The sequence below is a fragment of the Anolis sagrei genome, chromosome 3, assembly GCF_037176765.1.
Source record: "Anolis sagrei isolate rAnoSag1 chromosome 3, rAnoSag1.mat, whole genome shotgun sequence".
Lineage (NCBI taxonomy): Eukaryota > Metazoa > Chordata > Lepidosauria > Squamata > Dactyloidae > Anolis > Anolis sagrei.
In genome coordinates, this window is record NC_090023.1 from 87,520,964 (window position 1) to 87,535,663 (window position 14,700).

The 14,700-nt window shown below is 40.9% G+C and overlaps 1 long non-coding RNA gene across 3 annotated transcripts in view; it reads right to left on the reverse strand.

The window, feature by feature from the left end:
* The window catches only part of LOC132769993 (uncharacterized), a 71,350-nt gene extending 58,141 nt beyond the window's left edge, over positions 1-13,209 (reverse strand). For 2 of the 3 annotated variants that reach the window (XR_010909665.1, XR_010909664.1), the window contains exon 1: positions 13,077-13,209. This is a non-coding gene — a long non-coding RNA (uncharacterized lncRNA). Of the gene's footprint in view, positions 1-10,956; positions 11,035-13,076 lie in introns of all 3 variants that reach the window. The other variant, XR_010909666.1, reaches the window with a different exon arrangement.
* Positions 13,210-14,700: the final 1,491 nt, after the last annotated feature.

The window sequence follows — 14,700 nt, forward strand, 5'->3', positions numbered from 1 at the left end:
TGCTGTTGAAATACACCCACGATGCAGTGTTATAAATATAGCTACGAACCCTTTTTGCACTCCAAACAAGTTATTACATTGTTAAATGGAAGTTCAGAAACAAGGGTGAAGAGGAGAGTAATGCAAGAGAATACACACAAACACTCTATAAGGTACAAAGAAAGGTTCCAGAACTTGTGACCAATGAAGCCCAAGAAAATATGAAAGCCAATTCAGAGACTAATACACTTGTTCTTATGTCTACTTCGAAGTGTGGACATAAGGACTGATCAAGAAATAGGCAATGAATGACATGGTTGTTTCTGCAGGTCCAAGCTCTCAATTCTTTTGGCTCTGTATAAATAGCCACAATGTTCTACTGTCCTTCCCTAAATGAAAAGATCAGTGCAGTATTATCACTGCTATCAGGCCAAGGGGAGCAGCAGAAAAAATAGCAATGGCTTCTATAGCTCTTTAACACTACACAATTATAATAATAGTATATATACCAAATATATCATTACTTCAACCACGATGGCAACATCTTATGGAATCCTGGAATCTGTAGTTGGTAAGAGGAAAGTATTTAAAATTCTCAGCCAAAGAGGTTTAGTTCTTCACCAAACTACAAACTGCAGGAACCCATAATAATAGTAATAATACCTTTATTCTTATACCCCACCACCATTTCCCTGAAGGGACTTGGGACAGCTTACATATGGGACAAAATGTCCACAAGACATAAAAGCAAAACAATCCATTAAAAAAGCACAATAAAATAAAATATAACATTCCAGTTAAAACACAATTAAATAAAATATAAGAAAATAAAACAGCAGCATTGAAACTCCATCAAAACAATGATCGACAAAGACCAATAGGATAAAATCTTGGCAGTTAAAGTGGAATAATAATGCTATAAATGTGTAGTGCCATAGGTTTTTAAATGTGCTATTGTCAATGTTTTTTGTTTATTTTGTTTATGAGATTTATTTTAACTGTTTTGTATTGTTGTTGTTATTGCTTTTTTGATGTATTGTGGGCTCGGCCTCATGTAAGCCGCACTGAGTCCCTTGGGGAGATGGTAGCGGAGTATAAAGTTTTATTTATAAGATATTATAATTATAGACATATAGACATTATTACAGACAGATAGATATTATGATAGAAATGTAGATATTATTGTTAAAGACATATACCGGTAGATATCATAGACATATATATTATTATAGATTGATAGATATTATTATGGTAGATATATAGATATTATTATTGTAGATTTAGCATAGGGTTGTTATAAAGTAAAAGTGGATGGCCATCTTTTGGGAGTGTTTTGATTGTGCCTTCCTGGACAGCCTTTCTGAACTCACAGAGCATGGATTTTTGTCCTTTCTTTGAATACTGGACTTCATTTCCCAGAATTCCTTCCCATAACTCAGTATGGGAAGGAATTCTGGGAAATCCCTCCCGTGTGAGTTCCCAGCAGGCAAGAAGGAAAGGGAAGGAGATCGATCTCTCTCTCTGTCCCTTCTTCCCTCCCTCTCTCTCTCTGAATCATTTGGGAAGAGAGGCAGGGATAGCCAGAGGGACAGACCAGCCACCCTCTCTCGTGCCGCCTCTCTACCCCTCTCTCCCCCCCCTCTCTCTCAGTGGTTGTTTTATTCCCCTCTTCCCTCATGCAGGAGCGAGGGGCGGGGGAGGGTGTTCTTTTTACACTGGCTCTGTATAGGCATTTAGCTTTGTGTGGGGGGGGGGGTTAGTTCTTTCCAGTTAATTATTATTATTATTTTGCATGAAGGACATAAATTGGGTTGTTAGGTGTATCGTGTCCAAAGTTGGTGTAAATTCCCCCAGTGGTTTTTGAGTTCTGTGAATACCACAAATGAACATTACATTTTTATTTATATAGATTGCTCATCTGGCAAGGTTGATGAGTAAGATATTTCTACCCCTGGACTTCAGTACTGCAACAGAATTGCATAAAAATACCAGTTTATCTGGTGAATTACTCTGTGATTCTTGTCTTTCTGACACAGTTCCTTATTTTACAATCTAGTTTTTTCACTTCAAGATGGTTGAGCCTTAACTTTGTTGTAGAATTAAATGATATCCATCATCAAAACCATAGTGTTCATCTGCTAAAATATTCCTATCATAATACATTTCTCCATCCCACTTTAAAGCTATCTGGTGATTCACTTGATTCAATTGTGTTTTCCTCCTAGATCTTATTTCAGAGGCAAACACTTAGTTTTCCTCAAGGGAGACCACATCAAGGCAGCTAAGCAGGAAAGACCTGAAATTACCATGTATCTTGTTTAAGCTAAGGTGAAATCTCCAAAGGTAAAAAGTTCAGTGCAGGAACTTTTTACATCCAGTACTGATTCCACATCATCTGGTTTACAGGTCAAATCCATTAAACTAAAGGTGTTTAGTTCTGCAACAAGGCTATACTGAGAGAGCAATAATAGAAAGCATTTAGACCTGTGGTTTCTCAGAGAATTTTATTCAAGACACTTTTGAGATTTATTTAGTTTTTGCTAACCAGGAGACTAAGACCCAGGTTTGGCCTGTTGTCTTTATTTGAGTCACTGGTTTGTATTCTTTCTTTAATGTTCTTGATACATTATTAGACTTAATTTCAAGTGCACAGTTATGGTCCCAAAGATTTATCAAAGCAGCCTAAAAGTTCAGCAAAAGATGAAATAATACATAACAAGAAGACTTTAAAAACAGAAAACAACACTGTGAAAATAAAAACTTGTCAATTATTAAAAGATATATTATCTCAAAAACAAATGATCACTAACTGAAACAGTGAGCAGTAACTAGTAACCTGTATAAGTTGATGGAAAGTTTTGGGGCCAAAATTATGGCTTTTGATATAACACATGGTAAAGTCAAGGGTCATTCCACAGAGTCAGGGAAGCATACCACTGCCATTTCCCTACCGAGGCGTTCAAAAAGGCCAGAAGTCATACCACAGTACAGACTTGAGAGGTTGATGCATCCTAGGTATTCCCAGGATGAACTAAACTCAGAAATGGGGGTGGTTCCTTTTCAGTAAGAGTTAAGATACAGTTCTCAAACTGATCCATGGAGAAGTCTACCCAGGTTTTTTGGGTTGCTTTTTCAACAAGGGAGGGAGGTCCCATAGACTGAGAACAGCCATTGAAAATGCCCTCTCCCTTGCTCCCACCAAACAAGCTTGAGAGGGTGATGGGGCAGAGAGAAGGCCCTCCTCTCTCCAGATGTTCTTAGTGTTCTAAAAGATTAATAAATGGTCACCAAAGTTCACATGTCATTTTTCTAGTAAACCTCCCATGTAGTGATAGGTTCTGGCATAAGCCTTCCATAAAGAAAATGGTGCATACTCCAGGTCACATAGAAACAATGCTACACCTAGAAGAAACTCTAGCTTATCAAATTATGAAAATGTCTGGAAGATTCTTGGATTTACAGTTTAAAAGTAACTTTTCCAAGCTCTCCCCGCCTCCCCCCCCCCCCAAAAGGACACATGTACATTACAGAAATCATTTGTTACCATGGATATTCATCCAGCTATGCTACTTCATATCAATCGCCTATCTGTTTCAGGATTTTATGAGTATGGAGTATATCCTTCAAAAATTCTTTCAGCAGCATGCAGTACACTAGCCGTCATAATCCTTTTGCATAAAGAGCACTGCTAAAATGCTTGCTTTAGAACATTGTAAATGCTACACATGTGCTGTCATAGCAGCTTATTGTTTTACATTTCTTATAACAGACCTCAATAAGTAATTAAGACACTCAACTTTCACTTGCTGTGTTCATCAAAATGATTCCAAATGCAAAACATGGGGTATTCCCCTTAGAGAATGCCTTGAAAAGGATTTCGATATGCCACCCAAGTCACAGTTGCCACTTCTACTGAATTCCCTCTCATAATTAAGTCAGTCATGACATGACACCATGTGACAACCTAAAAGATTATTTAGCTTCTTCAGTTAGGTAAAACAGAGCCTTAATAATAGTTTTCTATTAATGAAAAGAGAGTCTGCAATGGCATAAAACCTGCTGCAACCAAGCGTGTGAGCAAGCCTGTAATATCTTAATACAACTATAATCTTCTCTATCATTTAATGTTACTTGTTATAATATATAATATATAACTTACACCCCACCTCAATCACTCTGAAGGGACTTGAGGTGGCTTACACATGGGACAAAAATGTCCACAGAACATCAAAGCAAAAACATCAAAGCAAAAACAATCCATTAAAAATAAATTAAAATAAAACATAGCAAAACTTAACAATCAGATAAAACACAATTAAATAAAGCATTGAGGTATAAAAACTGCAACCTTAAACCTCCCTGAGACAATACACAACAAAAACCAATAGCCAGAAATACTAGGATGGGCATGATCTGGCTACAAACGGGACTGGATATAGGATAGTGCAAAACAGCATAGTATATGCTTGTTTTCACTGTTCAACACAACAGACTGAAAAATGTATATAGGTTTTACATCAAGCATGGCTAGATACTGCAAATATAATCTGTTTTCTTTTTTTTAACTGTTATTATTTTTCTCATTCATCTGTCATTGTGTCCAGTTCTGGGCATCGTAAATGAAGGGAGACATTGACAGGCTGGAATGTGTTCAAAAGAGAGCAACTAAAATGATCAAGAGTTTGGAGAATAAGCCCTATGAGGAGTGGCTTAAAGAGCTGGGCATGTTTAGCCTTCAGAAGAGAAGGCTGAGGGGAGACATGATGGCCATGTATAAATATTTGAGGGGAAGTCATGGGGAAGAGGGAGGAAACTTGTTTTTTTCTGTCCTGAAAACTAGGGCACAGAACAATGGCTTCAAACTACAGGAAAGGAGATTCCACCTGAACATTAGGAAGAACTTCCTAATGTTTAAAAGATTTTTAGACAACAATATTTATTTATTTATTTATTTATTGTAGACAGACACTTCTCAACATTCCCAGAACTTCCTAACTGTGAGAGCTGTTCAGTAGTGGAACTTTCCTGAGGAGTGTGGTGGAGGCTCCTTCTTTGGAGGCTTTTAAACAGAGGCTGGGTGGCCATCTGTCAGGGGTGCTTTGAATGCAATTTTCCTGCTTCTTGACAGGAGATTGGACTGGATGGCCCATGAGGTCTCTTCCAACTCTATGGTCCTCATACAATATAATTTTTGGATAAACCGGAATTTCATGTTTACTATGGGATAGTATATTTAGGCTCAGAAGGAATAGACTAGAATAGAACAGCTTTATTGTCATTGTACTACTGCACAGCTAAATTAAATGACTTCCTCAGCACACACCACAAACACACCCATCGCTCCACACCCCAACCACCAACACACAGCCCCCAATGCCACATCAATGCGAAACCATGGAGTTCAACATAGCTGCAGCTCTAGGATAAAAGCTGTCTTTCAGTCTATTTGTCCTTATCTTTGTCAGCCTGTACCATCTGCCAAATGACAAAAAAATATTTATTATTTATTTTATTTATTTGCTTCATTTTTATACCGCATTTTTCAGCCCTTAGCAGGCGACTCAATGCGGTTTACAGTGCAATTAAAACACGACAGTACAACAACAGGATCGGCGACGTTGATCCACAACAATTAACAATCAGACAGGACAAATCAACAAACAACATACATAGTGTCTCAATTGAAATCAGATCCGTTCTCATAGTCGTTGTGCCGTTCCTATGTTCCATTTACCGACTTCCTTAATTAGTTGCATTGCTTAGCCAAACGCTTGTTCGTAAAGCCAGGTCTTGACCATTCTCCGAAACGTCAGCAACGAAGGTGCCTGTCTGATGTCTGCCGGCAAGGCATTCCATAGCCGAGGGGCCACCACTGAGAAGGCCCTGTCTCTCGTCCCCGCCAAGCGCGCCTGTGACGCAGGCGGGATCGAGAGCAGGGCCTCCCCAGACGATCTTAATGTTCTAGTCGGTTCATAGGTGGAGATGCATTCGGAGAGGTAAGCGGGGCCAGAACCGTTTAGGGCTTTATAGGCTAAAGCCAGCACCTTGAATTGTGCCCGGTAGCGGATTGGCAGCCAGTGGAGCTGGCTCAGCAGAGGAGTGGTGTGCTCCCTGAGTGCCGCTCCCATTAGCAACCTGGCTGCCGAGCGCTGGACCATCTGGAGCTTCCGGGCAGTCTTCAAGGGCAACCCCACGTAGAGCGCGTTGCAGTAATCAATCCGGGATGTAACCAGAGCGTGGACCACCGTGGCCAAATCCGACTTCCCAAGGTACGGGCACAGCTGGCGCACGAGTTTGAGTTGTGCAAATGCTCCCCTGGACACCGCCGAAACCTGGGGTTCCAAGCTTAGCGAAGAGTCCAGGATCACACCCAAGCTGCGAACCTGCGTCTTCAGGGGGAGTGTAACCCCATCCAACACAGGCTGTAACCCTATACCCTGTTCGGCCTTTCGACTGACCAGGAGTGCCTCTGTCTTATCTGGATTCAATTTCAATTTGTTCGCCCTCATCCAGTCCGATACAGCGGCCAAGCAACGGTTCAGGACCTGAACAGCCTCCTTAGTAGTAGGTGGGAAGGAGTGACAGAGTTGGACGTCATCTGCGTACAGATAACACCGCACCCCGAAACTCCGGATGATCTCTCCCAACGGCTTCATGTAGATGTTAAACAACATGGGGGACAATATTGAGCCCTGCGGAACCCCACAAGTCAATGGTTGTGAGGTAGAGCAGTTGTCCCCCAGCAACACCTTCTGAGTACGATCCTCTAGGAAGGACCTGAGCCACTGCAGAGCAGTGCCACCAAGGCCCATTCCCGCGAGGCGTCTCAGAAGGATACCGTGGTCGACGGTATCGAAGGCTGCTGAGAGGTCCAGCAGAACTAACAGGGACACACTCCCCCTGTCTAGCTCCCTGCGCAGATCATCCACTAAGGCGACCAAGGCTGTCTCGGTACCATGTCCCGGCCTGAAACCAGACTGTGCCGGATCTAGATAATCAGTGTCTACCAAGAATACCTGGAGTTGTGAGGCCACCACACGTTCCAGGACTTTGCCCAAAAAGGGAAGATTGGAAACAGGCCGATAGTTGACGAATTGAGTGGGGTCCAGTGATGGTTTTTTCAACAGCGGTTTTATCACAGCTTGTTTTAAGCTGGCTGGAATTTTGCCTTCCCGAAGGGAGGCATTAACCACCACCTTCACCCACTCGGCCAATCCCCCTCTGGCCTCCTTTAGAAGCCAGGATGGGCAGGGGTCTAGGATGCATGTGGTTGCCCTCATTCCTCCAAGTATCTTGTCCACATCCTCAGGTTTCACCAATTGAAATGAATCCAACAAATTCGGATAAGCAGATGCTCGTGTTACATCCTCTGAGACTGCCGTTAACATGGTGTCCAGGTCAGAACGGATCAAAGCGACTTTGTCCGCAAAGAACAGCGGGCCGTCGAGTTCTCAGGGTTCCCATCCGGCGTGGTGGGATTTAATAGACCTCTGACAACTCGAAACAGCTCAGCCGGACGGTTCTTTGCGGACGCAATATTGGCCGCAAAGAAAGATTTCTTTGCCTCCTTTATTGCCACGGCATATGCCCTAAGAAGGGCAACATACCGTGTTCGGTTTAACTCGCTCGGGTCCAAACGCCACACGCGCTCTAGTCTCCTCTTCCTTCGCTTCATCGCTGCCAGCTCCTCGGTGAACCAAGGGGCGGGTTTAGCTCGGCTACTTGAGAGGGGACGTTCTGGAGCAATCGTGTCTATTGCCCTAGTCATCTCCCCATTCCAGAGAGACACCAGGGCATCAACAGGATCACCAACCGAGGAAGCGGGAAAATCCCCAAGAGCCGTCAGGAATCCATTCGGATCCATAAGCCTCCTGGGGCGGACCAACTTAATGGGTCCCCCACCTCTGCAGAGGTTAGGAGGTGCAGCAAGTCTAAAGCTGACCAGATAGTGGTCGGTCCATGGCAACGGAGAGATGGATAACTCCTCAACACCACCACTTTGCTCCCATCCCTGACAGAAAACCAAGTCCAATGTGTGTCCAGCACTGTGAGTGGGGCCAGATACCTGTTGGGACAGCCCCATGGTTGCCATGGAAGACATGAAGTCCTGAGCCGCTCCTACTAGGGTAGTCTCGGCATGTAGATTGAAGTCCCCCAGCACAAGAAGCTGTTGGGACTCCAATGCCAGGCTCGAGACCACCCCTGCTAGCTCAGGTAGGGAGACCGTAGTGCAGCGAGGTGGGCAGTACACTAACAGAATCCCTATTCTGTCCCGGTCACCCACCCTCAGGTAGACACATTCAAAATTAGTTGACTGCGGGATGGGGCCTCTGGTCAGGGGGATAGAATTTTTATAGACTACCGCAACTCCGCCTCCCCGCCCTCCAGGTCTCGATTGGTACTGTACGGAGAAGCCTGGTGGACAAAATTCAAAAGAAAGAAGGAAAGAAGGAAAGAAAGAAAGAATATGCCAGGTGAGATGGATCCCCAAGTGCTCTGAGCTTTCTTAAGGCTTTTATAAAGTTCTTCCAAAGTGGGAAGAGAGCAACCAACAATTCTCTGGGCAGAAGGAGGATTCTTGGAAGGAATTTCTACAATAGTGTAATATTAAATCCACACCCCACTTTTCTACAAAGATCTTCTTCCACTGTATATCCTCATAGCAACCCAGCGGCACATTACTGAAACTTCTTTATTGACAAGAATGGTCAGAATACACTATGGCAGTTAAGAATATGTAATCAAGAGTTACACTGAAAACCTTTATTTATTTTATGATCTCTTCAGAACCCCTAGTTTAGGGGCTACATAGAGTCCATAAACTACTACTAGTAGTAGTAGTATCATTATTATCTTAATTTGTATCCCATTTTCTTCTGATAATGGAACCCAAGACTAACAACATAGTAAACACAATATAAGCATTAAATAAAAGTATAAATACAAGATCACAAAAGCTAAATTGTTCATATATTCAAAAAATTAGACATGAAAACATCAAAATTCATTTAAAAAGAAACTACATTCAAACCCTCAGAACAGCACCACACATTAGCACCCTAACCCACATCACTTTTTAAAGACCTGGCAGAACAAAATATTTTAGCAGCTGCTGCAAGAAGAGTAAGGATGTGGCCAAGATGGGTTTTTTGGGAGTAAAATTCCTTCAATCCCACTTACTGGGATGCAGCTGTTGCCATTGATGTTCTCCTGCTAGTCATGAAGCAGCTAGCTGATGTTCCCACCCACATCTCACAAGAGCAACTAGCATTTTTATTGACTATTGTTAGACTGCCAACAGTAGGCCACATTTATTTAGGACCTTATCAGATGGCCATTTCAAAAGCTGGGGACAGTGGGAGGAATCCTGGGGCAGCAGAGGGAACCATCATGCTGTGTTTCCTATGATTGGGGCCCATTGTATCCCTTCCCATGATTTTTCCCCATACCCCACTTTCTCTTCAGCTCCTCTGCCTTTTGTCTATGAGGAGTACTCCACTGCCGCAACACTGCTGTCACAGAGCTCCATGGAGTCCTGCCGGAAATAGCCCTTCATCATTTAATGGGTTCTAGGGAAGTCCGTGTCAGCAGTGGAGAGAAGATGCTTCTCTCCCTGCATATGATGAGGTCCTTAATATTTAACTATATGTCATGCCTCAACTGGAGGTTTTGTTTTCATCTCTCACAATTTTCACTGCATCTCTTACAGTTTCTATAACCACAACATTTATATACTTTTATTTAATACATTTTGCACAATCTTTTAAGAACTTTCCACAAGATGAGATAGATTTTCACTGTGGCCAAATGCTTTGTTCAGGCCCGTAGCCAGGATTTTGTTTCGGGGGGGGGGGGGGGCTGAATTTTTTTCAGGGGTGGTTTTGGGGGGGGCTGAGTTTCGGGGGGGCTGAGTCTGAGTGAAAGAGGGTCTAGCCTAGCAAAGCTTTTGTATCATTACCCCAATACCCCCATGCATATGGGATATATTGAGTATGGTGATCAGATCATGATATGAATAAACATAACAGTTTAAATAATGCACCAGTAAGGCCTTTTCGCGAACCACCATAAGAATTTGGGGGGGGGGGGCGCTGAAGCCCCTCAAGCCCCCCCCCCCCCCCCCCCCGGCTACATGCCTGGCTTTGTTTAAACCTTACACCAAATAAAAATGTTCCTAGTGCATTCTAAGACTAGCTCTGCTTCCATATAATTATGTGCTATATAATTTAGTTGCTATGTCACCCATGTAATCCATCTAGCTTAAAGATGCACTTTAAGGAGTGGAGGGTGTTAACCTATTGCTACCTTTTTATAAGTTATGTCTCCATTTGGAAAGACAATTCTTGACTGAATTAAACTGCTTTCATTTTCATAATCTGATTAAGAGATATGGGGGGAAAGGAAAGGGAGAAATATATTTCACAAAGTGTGAAGTAGAAAACCTAAAAGTTAAAAAATGGATTGGGAGGAAGATCGCAACAAGATTAAAATAATTATGGTAATTGTGAAAAAGTGCATATATTGATTACAGAGTCAAGCCAGCAATGAGAAATATGCAGCTAGTGGACCATACAGTGGCCATAGTACCACCTATGGGTAGCCTGTAGCCACTAAATCCCAGTTTGTGGTCCTTGAAGTCCCGCAATCTCAAAAGTCCTCCAAACTCCCTTACATTTTTTTTAGTTGTACCTCAAAATTACAACACAAAACACCCTCTCCCAAACATGAAATCAGGCAAAACGTCTTCCACCACCTCCTCTACAGGTTGCTCAGAACCCTGTAATACTTCCAAATACCTCTGTTTTTCTCTGCAATCTCTCTCAAAATGGCAAGAAGAAACAGCACAACTTTACTTCTCCCCTTTTTGAGAGGGACTTATTTTAATCAACATATTTTAAAACAAAATAGATTTAAACCTATACAAAATTAAAATATAATAAAATTAAAACATTAAACACTAAAAGATCATATGCAAACCTTAGGAACATATGACCCTTCAGCTAAAGTAGACCTTCTGCATCCATCTTATTGCTGAATTCTCTGACCCCAGAATGCCTGGAAAACAGGGAAGAGTGAGAGGTAGAACCGAACTAAACAAAATGACCCTACCCACATCTAATTTTTCAGCTAATAAACTCACCTAATCCTTTTATGCTAATGTCCTGACTAGTAGCTCTAAAGTGAATGTGGTATTTCATATGGAAAACAATTTCTAACATAGTATACATAACAACTTGTCTCTCATTGTTTTTTGAATTTTCTTGAAGTATGAAACTTTTGGATGAACTGGGCACTAATTTTCCATCTGCAGACATATTATGATTTAATTATACTATCTATTCTCCAACCTGTAATTTAAAATGTTTAAAAGCTTTTTAGCCATCTCAAGATTTATTTATTTATTGTAGACAAGACAGACGTGAAGGCAGACAAAAGAAACAATCTCTTAGCAAAGGAATAGAACACTGATTATGTCTCTATGCATGTGAGGAAATTGAGGGGGCTGTTTCTTTTGTATTGAATGGTTTTGCACAGTCTTGAGTTTCTTTTACAAACTGAAGTGTAATTACAGTCTCCTTCCTGGAGTACCTCAAAGATGGGAAAGTTACTTTTTTGGTTTACAACTCCCAGAATGTTTCAGCCAAGCTTGGAAGGAATATTTTTTTCACATATGTTCTATATCATATATCAGAGGGAAAAGCACTTTTCCTGCCTAAAGTGGCTGCCAAGCTGACACTGACATGGATTTCTGCCAAATCTATAAAAATGTTTACTGTCACTTTTCTCTTCTGCTATATCAACACTCAGCCACTTTTCAGTAATGTTTTGCAATATATTTATGTAGATGATGTAAGGGAAAGGGCATTGAATCTCATTTGGAATTTCCAAGTTGATTATTTGGAAAATATATATTTTGGTTTAAAAATGACAATGCCAAGAAACAGTGAGAAATTGCTGTTTGGTAAACAGCAAAATAATTTGAAACCATTATTCTCACTACTTATTTTCCCCATCTGTTTCATTTTCAACTAAGTAGTGTGCAGTAAAGGTTTGCATTACTCTACCAGCTGAATGAAGTCAAATGAACATCTCTTTCCTTTAAACACTTCTTTTTACTAAAAGCTTTCTTCTCACTGTTATCACATCTTCAAACTAACTTGCTAGCTTGCTTTTATGATGCATATAAACTTCTGGTAGTGTTGTTTATTTTATTGTAATTTGTATTTTATTTTATTGTAATTTATTGTTCGGGCTTGGCCTCATGTAAGCCTCCCCGTTGGGGGAGATGGGGGCAGGGTACAAATAAAGTTGTTGACTATTATTATTATTATTATTATTATTATTATTATTATGTCTGCGATGTGGACTACATCCAAGAGTCAGCCAACACTCAAAGGTGCTGGCACAATTTTACAAGTTTTCACAATTGGACAAATGCCACAAGTTGCTGAGATAAGAACTTAAAAATACTATTAAAAAGTTCTACAGTCACGGTACTTCCGGGTGGATGGCATGGCGGCAGGACGGGCATTCTGAGAGCTCTCGAGTGCCATCGCCTTTGCGACCGGGTAGAGCCTATCTGAGGCTCCCTCTGCCAGGTGGAAAAGACCTGGTAGACTGCTAAACCCACAGGGCACCATCCGATGGTCTAGGAGACCCCCTCCCCTCAAGGGCGAGGGTCCACGGACCCGGGAACTCTGGTGCCCACAGGGCAAGCGGGTCGCTAAAGAGACAGCACCGGTAGTATAACCGGCTCACTGCTGGCCGCCTCCACTTTCAAGAAAAGAAAGGATAAACAGCACAAAGTGAGTATTTAAAAGAAATAATCTCTATTTGAAGATCAAATAGCTTCCTGGGAAGGATAAGAACTAATTACTCCTGCGGAGGGGACAGAAATTAAAAGAAATAATTTAACTGGAAAAGACCCTGAATTGATTAATACAGCTTTCTCCAAAAGTAAAGGAAAGATAATTAACAAAGGCAAGAAGCAGAAGAGAAATTTCTGTTAAAAAATAAAAGCTTACAGAAGTAAACTTGGAAAGGTGGGGGGGGGGGAGACAGAGAAAGACAAAGAGACATCTTGGAAAAATATTGACCTTGAGAGAAGAATTGTTTTGTCTACGCTCCCTCCTTCCCAAAGCAAAGCTACAAGAAAGTTTATGTGGCTAGAGAGTCAACTCACTGACTGGCGAAAGAAAACAGGAAACAGGAAGCGGCAGCCAGAAGAAGTGAGACCATAGAGAACAGGAAACAGGAAACAAGAAGATAGAGGGACTAATTTGTAAGTCCAAAGATCATAGAGAAGACACCTAGACAATAAGGAAGCTGGAAAATACAAATATAAGTATAAAGCAACACCATCTAACAGAAAAGCCGCATAAAATAAAATAAGTAAATAAATATCTAACAAATACAAACACAGACAACATCAACTAATAATAACAAAAAAAAGCAATAGGCGCAGTGACGGAGCGACGGAGTGACGGGGACGGAGATGGAGGAGGCGACGGAGACGGAGGAGGCGACGGAGACGGAGTGAAGAGGATTGGTGCGGCAAGGGACGGCAAGGAACAGAAGTTCAAAGGAGCGAGGGGTGAAAAGTGGGGGCGAGCGACAGACGACGGACAACAGGACAACAGGATCGACAGATTGACGGGGACGACAGAGGACATCAAAAGCGCTGACGACAGACAGAGCAAAATTAAAGAAATTGGTGCATAGCAGGGGAGCAATGGAGAGGTGTTTTGGGTGAAAAATAGAAGAAAGAATATAAAACAAAGACCCTAATATTAACTGAATTTTTCCAATCAATTCTAATTGACACAGTCAACTTCAATCAACTGACATACTTAAAAGTGAATGAAATAATTAAATTAATGAAATAATTAAAACCAAGGTAATCAAGGCAATCAAGTCAATTGGAACTATAAGAATCAATTATTGTAATATAAATACAGACCTTTAGCAAAAGTCCACTAAATCGGGACTCTAAAAAACTACATCAATTATTAGATAAATCAATTTGCATATTCCTGAATTTATTAATAAATTTAAGGAAATTCATACAAATTACAACTCTGTAACATACAGCTATTAAATTAAGTAATATATTAACTGAATACAATTAACTGAAAGACAAAATGACTACACCAAAGACAAAATTGGAAAAAGAAAAAGAAGAACCAAAACTACCACAAAGAAGAAACTCTCTTCCAGACAACCCGAATCTAAAAGATATCTTGAAAGAAATACTAAGAATATCTGAAAGCCAAAAAGTAGCCCAAGAAAATCAGACAAAGTTTCAGGAAAAAATGCTGGAGATGAAAAATGAGATCTCAAATGAATTAAGTGAAATGAAAAAAAATTATAACTCAGTACAACTTGACATCAATGTAATTAAACAGGATAAACAAGAACTAAAACAACAACAAGACATACTGCAAGAAAAAGTGAAGACCTTAGAGGCTACCTGTAGCAAACTTGAAGCAAGGCAAGAGAAATTAGAACAAAAAGAGACTGTATTTCAATTACGGTTCAGAAATATAGAGGAAGAACCAAAAGAAAACATAAGAAGTAAGATCTGTAAAATAATAGCTGATCTCTTAGAAGCTACAGAAGAAGACATTTCAGATGACATTGAGAAATCATATAGAATAATGACAAATTATGCCAAAAACATAAAGTGGCCCATGACGTCATAGTGCACTTCTCCAGAAGAAG